Here is a 16,786-nt window from a genome sequence, read left to right on the forward strand (position 1 = left end):
AGAAAACTCATACTAATGGAAAACTTGTTGTTTTATCAACTTTCTAAGTTTGTAAGAGCGATATTTAAAAGGTATCCCTATTTTTGGGCCTTTGTACTTCCTTATTTGTGGCTTTGTTCAGATTTCTTAGTCTAGTCAAATTCTAAGAGGTATGGTGGGGTATATGAGGGAGGTAGGGCGCGTGTGCATCATACCTCTCAACTGTACAGATTTTCACAGAATGTCAAGATTTTTGCCTTATATTTTTGGTCTGCTCCTCATAAAAATTGTCTTTTTTTGACAAATCACTGGGATGATTAAAGTTACTAAAACTAAATAATGACATGCATTTGAGTTTCAGACTTCACATCCTACGGAAAATGCATTCTAACACAAATCCTGTTATTCTAGCAACTTTCTAAATTTATAAGAGCAGTATTTAAAATGTGTCCCTAGTTTTGGGCCTTTGACCTACCCCATTATGACAAGTTTTGTCCAGATTTCTTGCGTAAGAGGCTGAGAGGTATGATGTGTGTGTGTGTGTGTGTAAGAGGAAGGTAGGGGTGTGTGTGTGTGTGTAAGAGGGAGGGAGGAAGGTAGGGGTGGGTGTGAATGCATATGTACGAGGTAGGTGGGGGTGTGTGTGCGTGTGTGTAAGAGGGAGGTGGGGGGGGGTGTGTGTGTAAGAGGAAGGGAGGTGTGTAGGTGTGTGTGTGTGTGTGTGTGTGTGTGTGTGTGTGTGTAAAATGTAGGTAGCATATCCCTCAATTGTCCAGGTTTTTCAGAATGTACAGATTTTTCCCCATATTTTTCTGTTCCTCATAAAAAGGACTGAAGTTGTTAAATTATTGACAGATATTTGAGTTTAGACTTCATATCCTTAGGAAAAAAAATCATACTACTACAACTCCTGTTATTCTAGCAATTTTCTATGTTCATGAGAGCAATATTTATAATCTTTCCTTATTTATTTTAGGCTTTGTCCAGATTTCTTGCACTAACAAGTTGAGGTGTGTACGTGAGAGTGAAATGCCCTAGTTAGGGTTAGCAGGTGGTTAGCAATGTGCTTAGGCTCAAACTCTGTACCATGGCTACAGGAAACAAAAGCCTGAATCCTCTACCTCAACTACCAAGCTGCATTTTTCAAAGAACTGAGTTTCAGGTGCATTTTTCAAGAATTTAGTTTCAAGTACATTTTCAAAGAATTGTGAGCTTCAAGGGAAGAGAAATTTACTGCTGTTCACGCTAAATCTGTTTACAATGTGCAACTGTTTTGTTTAGCAGATGGTATCACTATTGTGGTATAGAATTTTAAAGAAGCATTAGTAGCACAACAGGCAGCACAATTTTGTTTTGATGCAGAAGGCTGTGGGTTCTACTCCCACAGCATATAGATAGATTGCTGATACTGTGTTGTGTTTTAAGGGTTTGGGGTGCTGCAGTCCTGAGTATGTCCTCCTTTGGATGAGATGCCTAGTAACTATGAACCTGTTTTCAGTTTGCCATCCATTCCCTGGCCTATTGCAATATTACCAGCTTACAATTTTTTAATGTAACATAGGCAATTTATTCTTTGAGGGTAGCAGGCACTGAATTTGTAGGTTAAACACTGAAATCTAAAAGTTTTTAAAATTCAAATGCTGCTTTATTTATATTGATTATTAATTAATATCAGTCTAAAAACACAATCCAAAGTACAGGGGTTCCCCAACTTGCAAAGTTTCAGAACTGCTGTTTTATGAAATTAAAAGCAGCAAATAATGACAACTGGTTTCAGATGTGTTCAGAGGGACTGCACAACCAGATTCTGTTGCACTAATACTGAAGAAAACATTTAGCAGCAGAAATGTGAAAACTGACATGTATGCTATAAACTATTCTGTTCCATATGTTGGTAAGTTGGTAATAGTCGTGATATATGACTGAAAACATATCTTAAAACTGTGATTAGTACCTGGAAACAAAAGCAACCAAAGTGTGTGACCGTGCAGCCAAATAAAAAACAATAACCCAAGTATATGGCTCACGTAGTGTTAAACGGATGGAAACTCCAACTTATGCTAAGCCACCTCAGCAGAAATAAAGGTAGTAGCCAAACGGAACCAATGAATAAAGTATTTAATAAAATAACAGAAATGATAAAAACAGTTAAGCACTTTTGTTCCAGAAATATAGGCAGCCTGAAGTCCCTAACCCAAATCAGTTTGGGTGTGTGAAGGACATATTTTGTTTCCTAAACCTGACGGACTTCTTTGAAAAAAGTCCCTGAAGCTCTAGACAGGCAAGTTGGAACACACAGCTTGCTCTGATCTAGCCAAAGTTTCTGATACCATTCCTCACTCAGGCATCATAGGAAAATTTATCAAGCTAAATGTGATCCCTTATGATTACCCAACAGATAGCAAAATGACTCAATGACAGTACTCAGCAAACTAAGACTGTGGACACAATCTCCTCCAGAAGGCCCACTGGCAGCTGTGTCCCCAGGATGGATACTGGGGCCTCTCGGCCGGCTGCGTCCCCAGGATGGATACTGGGGCCTCTCGGCCAGCTGTGTCCCCAGGATGGATACTGGGGCCTCTCGGCCAGTTGTGTCCTCAGGATGGATACTGGCACCTCTCCTGTATGGCATTTACTTCCATGATGCCAAAGCTTAAGTTAAAGGCCTGTGGCTAAGTTTGATACTGACTACAAACTTGGCACCATCAGCAACTCTGGGGACTCTCAGTTTCTACAGAAAAGACTAACATGCACCAAAAAAAGGTGTATGACTAAGGTTTCAAGCTAAATGTCAGGACGTATAATATTGTATCCTTTGGCACACAGGAACACAGTTATCAATAGTACTCCCCTCAAAAAAAGGACACAGTAATCCAAGATCTGGATACATTTATTCACAGTAAACTCTCTTTTGACCAGCATGATGTCATGACTTTTAGGAAAGTTTTCTATTTAGCCCAGCTTATTATTCAAGGTCCAAGGATAGTTTCATTCCTAACAAAGAAAAGTTACACTCCAATTCCTCCAAAGATGAATACCATGAGTCATTCAGTAACAATTTATTAAATCTTTAGCACCTTTGTCCTCATTAAAGAATGGACTTTGTTAAAAGAGTGCAAAGCACATTCTAGGCAAACTTCAATAGTTATGTAACAATCACATGACAATCTAGCCAAAAGCCACAAGACAAACAATCAGTCATAACCAAACTAGGTCTAATTAATCAACACACTATCAATGTTTTCAGATTTATACAATTATTATTTATTTATATAACATTTGTTGACCAGGAAAGTACAACTAGGACACAGCCTATTTTCAGCGGAGGCCCAGGGAGAATCACTTCAGACATGTTTTTGGAATGTGGGAGGAAACAGAAGTAATCGGAGGAAACCCATGTGAATGCAGGGAGGACATGCAGACTCCGGAGAGAAGGCACCCCAGCCGAGAATCGAGCTGGAAAACCTCTTGTTGTGAGGCAACAATGTTAACTGCTGCACACGGTACCATATGTACAAATGTGCTAATGGAAAGGGGATAGTGGGTATTGCAGTGGCTAGGCTATAAATGATTGCCTAGTAACAAAAACAAGTAATGACTCTATGAATTTAATGCAATGGGATAAGACTGAAGTTAGGATTAATGAATTTGCGTTATATTACTGTATTACAACCAAGGTAATAATGAGTACTATATTTTAGAAAGGAACCATTGTTTAAGCTTTACTGGATTCTAGAAGAATCACTGCCCTTGCCATAATAATATGGGAATAGGAATCCACAAAGTATTTTAAGAATTTTACATTTCTGTAAAAATGCTTCTGTATTGTGACTATCCTACATTCAAATAGTTCTTTAGATCCTTATAATTTGTATCTTACAGTGATGTATTTTATGTAATGTACCAGTATATAGTGGAGCTTTTCTCCTCGGGCCTCTGCTGAAAATGGACATGTATCCAGCCAGACTAGCCCGGTCAACAAATGTAAAATAAATAAATAAAATTGTCAAAGGTTCTTGTGTGTGTAAGCATAACATTAATAACAAAAAGGTGGAGAGAGACAGACAAACACAAATCAGATAGAAGGAGAACTTTTACGTCCTGTAGCCGGGGCTCCTGCCAACTCATGATATCATTAACAGAGAAAGATTCAACCATTTTAAAGCATTGTGACACAGATTTAAAATATTAGCTTTTCTTTGCATTTCTGAAAGCTGTCTCATACAGCAGAATATACTGTTCAGATTTTTGCCTCTTACTTTTGCTCTGTTTGCAGTAGCATTGTCGCCTCACAGAAAGATGTTGTCCTGTTCGATTATTTCTCAGCTAGAGCGTCTTCTGTGTGGAGACATGCGTGAATGGGTGTACCTTCGTTGAAGGTTGTGCATCAGGGCCGGCAACTCGGCATGTAAAAATCTACTGCCAATCATTAGCGGACTGGAGTTCCGCTGTGGCGACCCCTAACCGGGAAAAGCTGAAAGACACAACAACTTTTGCCCTGTTACTAATAAAATGTGTATTTTTTCCTGACAAATTGAGGATTGAAGTCATTAAAAAATGACATACAATTGAGTTTCAGAGTTCATATCCTTCAGAAAATGCATACTAACATAACAAATACTGTTATTCGAGCAACTGTGTAAGTTTATAAGGCTATATTTGAAATACGTCCTTTTTTTTTACTTTGTCAAGATTTCTTACACAAAGAGGTTGACAGTTATGGGAATAGCTTGTACTATATGGAGCATAAAAATGAGCCACCTTCTAGGCAAAGAACATATCTGTAACGTTCGCTGCAATTTCTTTGGCTTGGAAATTGTATACTAAAGACCAATGTTATGTGGCCTGTCCTGTTTTGTTTGATGACCTACTAAAATGCTAGTGGTAAAAAAGCCTTTGATTAATAACTACCAAACCTTTACTAACAGTCCAGCTCCATAAACAAACAGATTGTGGAAGCACATCGATGGCAAAATGCAGGGAAACCTCTTTCTGCACATTTTCTTCTGTAATCAATATTTAAATGAACTGTTCTGCCCAAGAAAATTATAAAGCAGATAAAAATATCTGTAGTTCTGATTCTGGTGCTGAAATCTTAGGCTGACTGAAACGGCAAAGGTATATTTTCTATGGAGTGTGCCACCTCTTGTGATCGAGTCAGAGACAAAATGCATTAAAACAGAATATTGTCAAGTTGGCCCGTTCTCCTGGATGTCTGGATGTCAATTATTGTCAGATGTAACCTGGATTTCCTCCACTTCCTAACTAAAAACAACATAAGACAAGAAATACAGAACAAAGGCCACAAAGAAAGACACAGTTTAAACATGTGAGATTTAGTACTTTGGAAAACCACACATTTTTATTCCTTCATTCTCCTATACCTTCTTTATACAGGATTTTGGGATAACTAGAAAGTACTGCACCATTCAGTGGGTGAAGTCAGAGAACATAATCGGAGTTATGATGCCTATCACAGGACCCACATGCATGTGCACCCCACCCTCCAAACACACACATACTGACACACCTGCAGGCAAACTGAAGAATCAGCAGTTCAGACGCAGCGTGTCTTTGGACTATGGAAGGAAATAGGAGCACCTGCTACAAACCTGTTCTGTCCAATACAGGACATGCACACTACACACAGAAAATCACTCAGCCTGGAGCTGAACTGGACAGCCAAGCACAGTGAGGCAGTAACAGTAAATGCAGTGCCACGGTGCCGTGTTATACTAAAATAATATATTAAAGTTAATAATGTATTGTGTCCAGTAAGTCAGAGCTTACAGATAAAATTGTTATATGAACAGAAGAACTAAAAAAAATAAAGGAAACAATTCATATAATTTAAGATGTTATGATGTTCTACTTACTATTTAGAATGGACAAAGTATAATTCTACCACTAGAATAAACAGTCAGCTTATTCTCAAAGGAATGTGTGATAAATGGTAATGCTGGACTCAAAAAAAATCAAAACAAGTACATGAATGCCTTGAGAGTTCTAAAATTTCATCTGTGTTGTGAAAATTAGGTTCACATAAATCACTCATGCCTCTGTGATGATCTATGAACTGCCTTCCCACATCATGTAAACAAAGCAAGACAGTTTAAATAAGAGCTTCCATAACTTGTGTGAGCCTGTAAGGTACACAACACAAACAATGTTTACTAAGGGCACAAGTTTAATAAGGACTGAAGCACCACAACAAAACAAATTCAGCACAATGAAAAAAATACTACATTAGGTTGTTACATGTTTTTTTTGTTACACCATGCCAAATACAGAGAATTATGAGTGCGCAGCTGATCATAACCTGCGTATTATGTGTTTGAGACATGAATGCCAAGAAATTCACCTCTCGGTGAAATCTGGCATCCATGTTGAGAACTCTTAAGCTGGATATGACTGGACACCCGATCATAATTCTTTGTAGTGCATGAAGCTTTATCTGCTCCCACGTACTACTAGTTACACAGAAAAAGTGCTACGTGTTTTGCCTCTTTCAAAGCCGTAAGGCACTTTGCGAGCACTGTGAGAAAGACAGTGTAACTCATTCCTTTATGTTTACAATCATCTTAGATGCATTTCAACCATCCAGATTTCTGTAGAGTGTTCAGATATTTATCTCGTATGCTTGGTCTGTTCCTCAAACAATCTGTGATTAAGATCTGGTCTTGCTCAACTGACTTGTCTTTTTCTGGTTATCAGAGCGTAATCACTGATCTCCATGCACTACAAAAAGATTTGTGATAATGCATTCAGTCTAACTTGTGCATGGTCAGTTATTGAACAGGTTCAGATACCTATACTCCATCGAGCCATCTCTGAATTCTTCTCAAGTCATCAAAGTTTTAGTGGAAAATTCTGATTTGCAGGATGTGCTATCACTGTTAATGGTAACAGCCTTTTAACTGAGCAGCCGCTGGTTAGTGTGAAAATGTACTTTTCCATCGATGTAAGTTGAAGGCATAGCAACCTTGTCAGAGACTGTATTAGTAAAGGGATGTAGAGGGCATTTTTCCCTTTACTTTGGGGAAGAAGCTTTGGGACTCCATTGTGAATTGAATGTGTTTGTTCACATGCAGAATTCAAAAAGCAGACTTTCTATGCATGACACGTAAACATTCGTTAAGACAGTTTACTCATTACTTCACAATGGCACTGGAATTCAACAGATCTTGCCGTATTCTAAGCTGACACTTAGTATCCATTTGCTTGGAAGTACCACAATGGCATCATTAGGTTTTCTGTGGATTACCAAAACATTCCCCAGTTTATTTTTGCAGGATACAGTTTTCCGACTGCCTATGTTTATATTTTTCCCAGGTCGTTTCTAACACGGAGGCGGGAGGAGGATAAGATGAAAAGTAGCATGCTTTCTACTAATCATAAGCCAAAATTACTACTACTTATTGATTTTATTTGTGGTAACCGGTTAAGTACACTGGCCCACTGACCCTTTTCAGGCATAACTGGGGCCACATTGGCAGTAATCAAAATGACAGCTGTAGTATCGGGGTTCAGCACAATACACAAGTAGCCAATATGCTCTCATGGTTGTTAGCAGTGCAGGATTCTGACACAGCATCAGCACTAAGCACATATATACAATAACGGTAAATAGGACACAGAAGTAAACCAGTCACAGCATCAAAATACGTGAAACTAAGTAAGGATATGTATTCATACAACTCAGTATGTACACAACCCCATGTCACAGAGAAGGTATTTTACAGAAATATGATTTTTTTTCTTGAAATAATTAGTCAGAGAAAGCAGCTAAGGGAAGGTAGAAAGGGAGGGAAAGAGGAAGAATAGATGAGCAGGCTGGAACAGGAAAAGTACATGCATTACTATATGCTTCTAAATATGTTCAGTTAAGTAGTGCATTGTATAACTTTTGTGCGGGAAAATATGATCTGAACTGGAATGCTTATCTTTGAATCCGTTCAGAGATAAACATTCACCATTATTGTTACTCTGAAGCAACAACACAGGTCAAAACTTGTATAGATAGTTCTGAGAAAAATAAAGTTTATGAAACTTGTTGCTGACAGCAAAACAAAAGTAACATGAAAGAACACAATACTAGAATGGGTAGGCATAGTGAGTGCATGTGACGACATTGCAAAAAAAGCAGCAGGATGTTTCCGAGGATTACTAGCACAGATCTAGCTAACACAAAGTGTGCCAGCATTCACTAGAATTTTTTGCAACTCTTCCAATATCTGAAGTATACTTAGCCATGACATGTACATTTTGTAGAACTTATGAATGCAACTTGGGAACATCCACCACCCTCACACCTCACCACAAATATTCTGATTGGGGCTGTATGTGTCACTTTAGCCCAACAAGAATAGCTACCTGAATCTTCACCTGTCTAAAGTCAGTGAGTACAGCAAAAGAAAATCACAGGAAAATAAAATTAGAAGTGAAGGAAAATCAGATAGTGATGCAAATGGGGGGGGGGGGTCAGTAGAAAGACATTCAATGGGTCTACCAAAGGTTTATAAAGTCAACATGCATACTATAATAGTAGCTACTGACACAGGAACCCAGAGACATAGCTGAAAAACAGCAAAGCCAGATTAGTGAAAGTAAACAGATTGACAAAAAAGCTGAAAGTATGGCGCTATCAAGTTTACATAATGACTAAATCAAATCATTTTGCAGCTTGCCCCCTCTGTGAAAGTATAGTGCTATGTCACATGGGAACCTGAAACATGTTGAACGAGAAAAACCCAAGATTAAAAAAATACGCTGCCTGGTCAAAATGCACCGGAAATCAAAACATACAAATGCAATCAACTACTGTCCCTTCAATCAAGGTGCAACATACTATAAGCAAAGTTTTAAACAAGAACTGAAAAAAATTATGAACTTGTAGAATTCCTGATTAAGGAATCTTCTGCATATTACTGGAATAGAAGTTATAATTTAACACTGGTGCACACCTCACCAGTTCTATGGCTCAGAGGCATAAAGCCTGACTATCTTACCTGAATCTGAATAGCAGCTGAGGTGCCTGTAGAAGCTGGTGGAGGAGAAAGAGGACAGAAGTGTGTGGAGGATAGCAGTGTGTAGGCAATGACAGTTTGCCCATCCTGGGAGGAGGGAGGTGGCTCAGGCTCACTGAAATGATGTCAAGTAGTAGGAGAATGAAACGTTCAGTACATGGAGCGCACATCTAGCGTGCCTGTGATGCCATGTGCAAGTTGCTCACTAAGCACAGTGCAAAGGCACACCTCCCCTTAGAGGGCAGTATCTAGCAGAGCAAGGAGTGGGTGCTCCACCAGGACAGAGGGTAAGCCACCCCATAGCATCAGCAAGATGACCTGCTCCTTACCACCTGACTCTCAACACAGAGTGAATGAGCTGACTGTGGATTCTCTGGTAGGAACAAATGGGTCACCCTGCTCTCACCACATCCAGGGATTCCTGGCTGATATTACCATGGAACCAATGGGCCATCTAGGTACAGGTAGGATTTAAAAAAAAAAAAAAATGTCTGCATGCCTCAAAAAACCATACCAAAAAGCTTTTGAATCAGAAGCACCACAAGCACACTTACATATACAAATTTGTTTGAAAAATAGGGTCTATATCATAAAGACGAAAAGTCAAAAGAGTGAATGCTCTTACATCGACCACAAATACTCAAAGCTGCAAAGTCTCGAACGGCCACAGCAGCGATTTTTTCCCAGGGGAAAAAAATCACTGGGCCAAAAAAAAAAGTCTAAACATAAAATAAAGTGGGGGCTGTGCCCCCACACCCCCTTACTTAAATATACTAACCCCAAGTTTGCACTACTGTGGAGGAAATGGCAAAGCCCCGACAATGGCCCAGCAATATTTTTCCCCTGGTAAAAAAATCACTGTTGCGGCCCTTCGAGGTTTTGCAGCTTTGATTAGTGGTCAATATAAGAGCATTCACTCTTTTAACGTTTTGTCTTTATAATACAGACCTGAAAAATATGGGGGAAAAAAAAACAACTGTTAAATCACAACTGGTCTCACTAAACAAAGTGCTTTATCAAGATTACATAATGACTAAAGCAAATTATTTTACAACTTGCTCCTATGTCACATGCGAGCCTGAAACATATAGAACGAGAAAAACGCAAGATTAAAAACCATGCTGCCCAGTCAAAATTCACTTGAAATCAAAATATACAAATGCAATCAACTACTGTCCCTTCAGTCACACTGCAACATACTATAAGCAAAGTTTTAAATAAGAACAACTGAAAAAATTATGAACTAGTAGAACTCTTGCTTAAGAGATGTTCTTCTTATTCACAATATGCAACCACTAACAGAGCTATCTGAGACAGTAAACATAGAAATCAAAATATGCAGACAAAATTAGAGACAAGTAACATTATCAGGGTACATGCTCTGCCTAACTAAAGACAACCTAACTATTTATTTAGTTAGTTACTGCTTTTGTTTACTGGGGAAATTCTGACTGAGCACAAGACCCATTTTCGTCAGAGAGACAGGGAGAAATGTTCCATTTTACAGAAAGAGTTGAAGGCAGTTATAAATGTACATACATGCATACACAGAACAGCAATGATATGACAGTTAATCTAAAAATAATAAATGGACATACATAGAACAGTAAATGTTCATACACAGAATAGTAAATGAACATGCATAGAATTGTAATGATATGACAGTTAAATGATGAATACAGTAAAATATTAGCTAATGTCAAGCTTATGAGTCTAGTTATCTAGTGGAATCAGCTGAAAATAGATACTGAGTAGGAGACAATGAAGTAATTATAGGATGAAGATAGTTACAAATTATGAAGGAGTACTTTGGAAGTTTAGGTAAAAGGTAGGTAGAGATAGTAGTGGAGAGGGGTAGATGATAGAGAGTTAGAGATTGTGAAGTAGTAGCTGTACTATGACCAGTTACACAAAAGAGTGGTGACAGTATGGGTTTGGAGATTATCCAGGAACATCACATATACAGAGCTGGTAGCTGAGTAGGCAGTTGAGTTTTAAAAGATTTTAGGGAGTCTTCTTTTCGTATTGCTAGTGGGATGGAGTTCCAGGATTTAGCGAGGTGGTGGGACAGTAGTGATTTGCAAGCAGAATTCTTAGGTAAAATTCACAAACTGTACTACGACCGCAAAAAAAACAGATAAAAGGAAACCGCACAGCAGGCAATACTAAATACAGCCAAAACTCGATTTATTAAGATAGATAAAGCGCCTTTCGTCCGACTATACAACGAACTTCATCAGATAATATCTAAAACAAATGTGCTTCCTTTTATACTAATTATAGCAGTCACATGAGTTTTTCCACAGCAACAATCCTCTCTTTCAATAATAAAATATAGGTATTTGTCTGATGAACGTACTGTCCTGGAAGGGTTATATATTTGTATGAGCTTGGAAATGGATGGGCAGTTGTTGGGTTTATATACAAATTTACGGATATGTGGAAGTTGTGATTAGGTTAGATAATGTGGGAATTCAAGCCACTGCAATCCCCTTAGAGTGACACAGTCGTTAGTTCTATTTGGAAGGTTGGCAGTGAATTAAAGTAACATTGTTTAAGTCTGTTTAGCAAGTTCACTTGGAGGTTGTTAAGGATGGGGGCAGAATACGTAGGCAAAAGAGGCAATGTGTTTTCTTACAGTGTCTGAGAAAGGGTTTGGCTCTATAGAGAGAATGCAGTTTTTAGTGTAATTTTTTCCACTATATTTTGTATGTGTGTGTGTGTGTGTGTGTGTGTCTCAAGTTTTAGTTTCTCATCTACAACAGATGCCTAGCAGTTTAATGTGTGTAACAAATTTGATTTTTCTTTTATTGAATGAGGTGACTGAGGAGGAGGTTTTGTTGATTGTAAACTGTTTGGGAGTGAATAAGATTAGTTTATTTTTCATAAACTGTCAAGGGCCAGATGACTTACTATGAACTACACTGTCTGTGCTGGTGCCACCTGGCTTTTGGCAAGACTGACTGCAATTTCAAGTATGGGGTTATATGGAGCAAGAGGTCCCTATGTCGTGGGTCTATATTATATCATCGAACGATTAAAAAAGCGAACAATGAATAATCGACCCCATGTAAGCAAAAGCTTACAATCTTGAAATCTCAGAATAGTGATTTTTTCCAAGGGAAAAAAATCGCTGTTCCAAAAAAAAAAAAATTGAAAGAATACATAAAGTGGGGGGCTTTGTCCCCCACAACCCCCTACTTAAATGTACCAACTCTGAGATCTCACTACAGTGCCAAAATAATGGAAGCAGCCAAGTGAATTATTTTCCTGGGAAAGAATTTGCTTAAAAGCTGCTTAGCTATTGTGCCTTTTCGTTGTTTTAAGTTCGACCAAAACACATTCAATAGAATGCGCCTTCGGTCATCTAATAGGAACCCTATGTTGTAACTTCAAAAGTGGTTTTAATTCCATTGTGCCCTTCAATTTTAATATAATCTGTGCACTTAACACCAAAGCCTCTATTCTCTGTAAATCTAGAATGAACACCATCACCACAAACAATGCAGAAGTAATTGCCAATGAAATGTTGGCTTACACAAGAACTGTAAATTCAGCCATTGCACAAAAAGTGTCCACTGCAGGACACTCACATAAAATATTGCCTGAGGTACTAACCCGATCAATGTAGCCATAGAGCCCAGTAACCAAAGGACAAGTCTTGCTGGAAGGTTGGGATGAGAAAGGACCTCTGAATCTAGTTTAAGCAGAACAAGAATTGTGAATTGAGAAAAGTCTGTCTGGCTATTTGAGCAGTCAGGTCCAGGTGACTTACTATGAACTGCACTGTCTGTGTTGGTGCCACCTGGCTTTTGGCAAGACTAACTGCAATTTCCAAGTATGGGGTTACATGGAGCAAGAGGTCCCTGCACTGAATTAGTAGATTCCTGGTGGATGCGGTGAGGAGTCACTCATTCAAGTAGGGGACACCTGGAACCCTTGCAAACTGAGATATGCTGCCACAATTGCCACACATCTGGTGAACATCTGGTGGTTGTAAATGAGACCAAAGGGCAGTGCCCTGAAATGAAAATGTCTAGTTTCCAGCTGGAAAAGAAGAAATCTGCTGAATTGTCTCAATATTTTGATATGATAGCAGAAATCTTTGAGAGCTGTAAAAAAGAGGTAGAATGGACTGTACCATAACCATCTGGAACTTTATTTGTTTCATAATTTGGTAATTTTCTTAAAAAACAAAAAGAATCTTGAATAGACTACAGATCCTTGTTGGTTTGGTGGGGCCTTCAGGCAGCTTTGCTACTGCTGCCAATTTCTTCTGATTGGGTGGCATATCATCAATTTTTGATTTTGCAGACCACCTCTGTTCCTGGGATGATGCCCATTTAAAGATATTTCCCACCCGGAGGCAGGGGTATGTCAGCATAAGCATCCTGGCCAAAAAACATGGGACTTTCAAAACTGTAGCTTCCACCCTTTTGGTTCTGGGAAAAGGTCCTTTTGGTGGTAGGGGAATATGTCAACTGCAGACAGGGTCATTCCCTTCCATTCCCTTCGGTTAAGTATCTCTTTCACTTTTGGTCAAAAAAGTGTGAAATCATCAAAGGGATAATTAATGGAGGACGTCTTGAAGCTTTTTGCAAAACTGCACAGGAACATCCAGGTGTACTGATGAATAGCAATGCTTGCGCCTGCTGCAGTTGCAATGCCCTCAGCTTCATTGAATGCATGGACACAATTATCATAGATTGTAGGGTAGATAGCTGTGACTTCACAGATTTCTGGATGTCAAGAGACAGATTACCTAAGAAGGAGATTAACAGTTTCTTTGTCAAATCCCTCTGGAAATGAGTCATATGGGTCAAGTAGTTCAGCGCTTGGAGTACAAACACTGAAGCATATGCCCGTTTCCCAAATCTGTCCCATGCCCTAGATTCTCTGTTAGGGGGCTCCTTCTCGGTAGATGCTGCAATGACCACGGCATCTACTGCGGGGACCCTTGCTCCACTGGAACTTGTATCTAAGTGCAACTAAAGTCTTATCTGGTTTCTGTGAGCCTGGCTGCAGCACACTAGATTCCTTCCAGGCCTGCTGAGAAATCAAGTCTTTTAGCTCATCAGCAGGTGGGACTACCCAGGAGGTAAATGAGCCAGCCCCAAAAGCTTCAAGGAATACTGACTCTTCGGGGGGGGGGGGCTTCAGTGGTCCAAGTTCTCTTCTCTGCTTCATCAATTTTAGAATATCTCAAAAGGGAATGTCTTCTATAAGGGATCTTGGGGATCTTTCCCTTTGTCAAAATCAGTATCTTCCATGATAGACTTTGGAGAGGAGTCTAAATGCCTTCTCTTGTAGGCCCATTTCCTATGGGGACTTCTGTGAAAGGGTCAAAATTGGAGAGGGAACTCACCAAGCGAGAATTCTCAAGGCTTAGCAAAGCTAACTGCCCCTGTCAGACCGGATGAGTGGAAACAGTCACAGAATCCAAAGGAAGATGGGATGGAACCAAGTGCGATGAAGACACCTCCACTCTTGACCTGGAGAGGACACTTGAAAGCCAAAGCTGAAAATGGCACAGAAGCTGTACATCCCCCTGACCTGAAGATGCTAGAGAAAGAACATCTCCAGCTCTGATCTGACTTTGCTCCAAGACAGACAACAGCACAGAACTGCCCGGAGTCAATCACCCAAAAGCAAGGATGGCTCCAAAAATTTCAGAGTTGAACCCGATTCCTGAGCCTCGACTATGATATTTCAGCTCTGAGATGCATCCCGAATCGACACAGAGTGAAAGAATCAGTATTGACTCAGAACCATTAGCAATGGATCCATGTGCAGTTTGCTTGTCCCCTTTTCTAAAAATCCCACATCTAGTTCATTGATATGTTCTCAACAATCTTCAGTACTTCAATTACAGTTGGTTTAGATGTTCATTTCCATTTTCTAACAATTGCTTTTTAAGCAGCCAGTAGCATGAAACTTAATAAGGTTGTATTATGTATAAGCAATTTAGATTCTGTGTCCCAGCTCAAAATAGTAATTTCCTTAGTTACAGCCATTTGATCACACATTTCTGACAGAGTACTCTGTATGGAAGTTTTAAAGTCTGCCCATTTCTTACCCTTTCAAAAAATATGTTCCCATTTACCTCTCTCTCTTTTCCATAGCACCTCCAGCATTTACACTCTACTTGAGGAAAAATTCTCTGAAGTGTGCTTGGGGTATAAAAATACTTGGGCAAACACTCTGAAGCAAAAATCCTATACCTACTGGACTTTGTTGTATATTTGGGAGTCATACAGATGTCCTCCCATTGTTCCTTTGTAAACTGCCTTTCCAGTCTCTCTCTGTCTTTCCAACATGTTTTTACGGCCTCTGGCTGATTCTTATAGTTATCATGCAATATTTTATATGTCCCACTAATTATCCCTTTTAGCAGTAGCTTCTGTTCTAGACTAGACTAAAAACTCTACCAGAGCTGGTCTTTCATTTAGCACTCTCTTGTCCCTTTCTTTCTGCCCATATACTGATAAAAATCACACTTCACTTGATCACAAATGACTAAACAAATCTGAGTGTAAAAATATCTGAAAACCCATTTCAAAAATCACATATGACTAAAAAAACTTTATTACATGTTACAAACCTTAAAAGCGTGTTTTCTTGCAAGGGACAAGCCCCTCTGTGTCCCCAATGTGGGAGGCTTTGCCCCCACACACCCCAACTTAAACATACTAACTTCCAGAGTTGTAGAACATTGGAAACACACACACAAAAACAGTAAATCATTGGTGATTCACACAAACATATTTCAAAGAAAACTCCAGTAGCGCAAACTTAACCTAATTTTGTTTTTAACCAACCACACATCCCTTCTACTTATACTATATCCATGGTCACACAACAGTTGAGAAAAGAGAAAGAACACACAGTGACTGCTTCAAAATATGCAAAGTAAATAAAAAATAAAACAAACTGTAAAACTAGCTTTTATTAACACATCCCTCATTGTGTTACAGAAAATGTATGTAACACTAAGAAAAATTAAAAATCACCTTAGTAGAGGAGTAGAAAATCATCTCAAAAGACAGCTTACTCATAAAAACTTACATAAATTAATTAAAATCCACATTCAAGAGACACTTTTGTAAACAACATAATTTCTCTGTCTAATAGATAATAATCTAAAATAGTAATTCAAACTAAACAAAAAGCAAAAAGATGAAAAACTCAATTTCATGACTCAATGATAGAAACTCATTCCATATTTTCATATTATTTGTCCTTAACTGGCTAGTAACAGGGTTCCTATTATATAATCGAAGACGCAATCCTTTGAATGTGTTTTGATTGAACTTGAAAGCACAAAACAGCAAAATAGCGAAACAATTGCTTGGCCACCTCCATTACTTTGCCTTTTTCGTCACTGTAGTGCGATCTCGGAGTTGGTATAAGTAGGGGGGGTAAAGCCCCCACTTTATGTAATGTTTTGAAGTTTTTATTTTTATTTATTTATTTATTTTTTTTTTTGTGGAACAGCGATTTTTTTTCCCTGGGAAAAAAACACTGTTCCGAGTGTTCGGGATTGTAAGCTTTCGCTTACATGGGGTCGATAAATCAGTGTTCCCTTTTTTAACATTTGCTGATTTAATATAGACCCTAGTAACATACTATGATATACCATTTTTTTAAACAAAAAAAAATCTTTATTAAATTATCATGTATGACATAGGTAACCTTACATTTATATAAATGAAAAACAAACCACATTAACACAATTTTAGTTGCAAACATTATGCATCACAAATCCCATTGTGGCAACCGTA

This window comes from Protopterus annectens, chromosome 16.part0 (assembly GCF_019279795.1).
Source record: "Protopterus annectens isolate FY-2018-M chromosome 16.part0, PAN1.0, whole genome shotgun sequence".
Taxonomy (NCBI): domain Eukaryota; kingdom Metazoa; phylum Chordata; order Ceratodontiformes; family Protopteridae; genus Protopterus; species Protopterus annectens.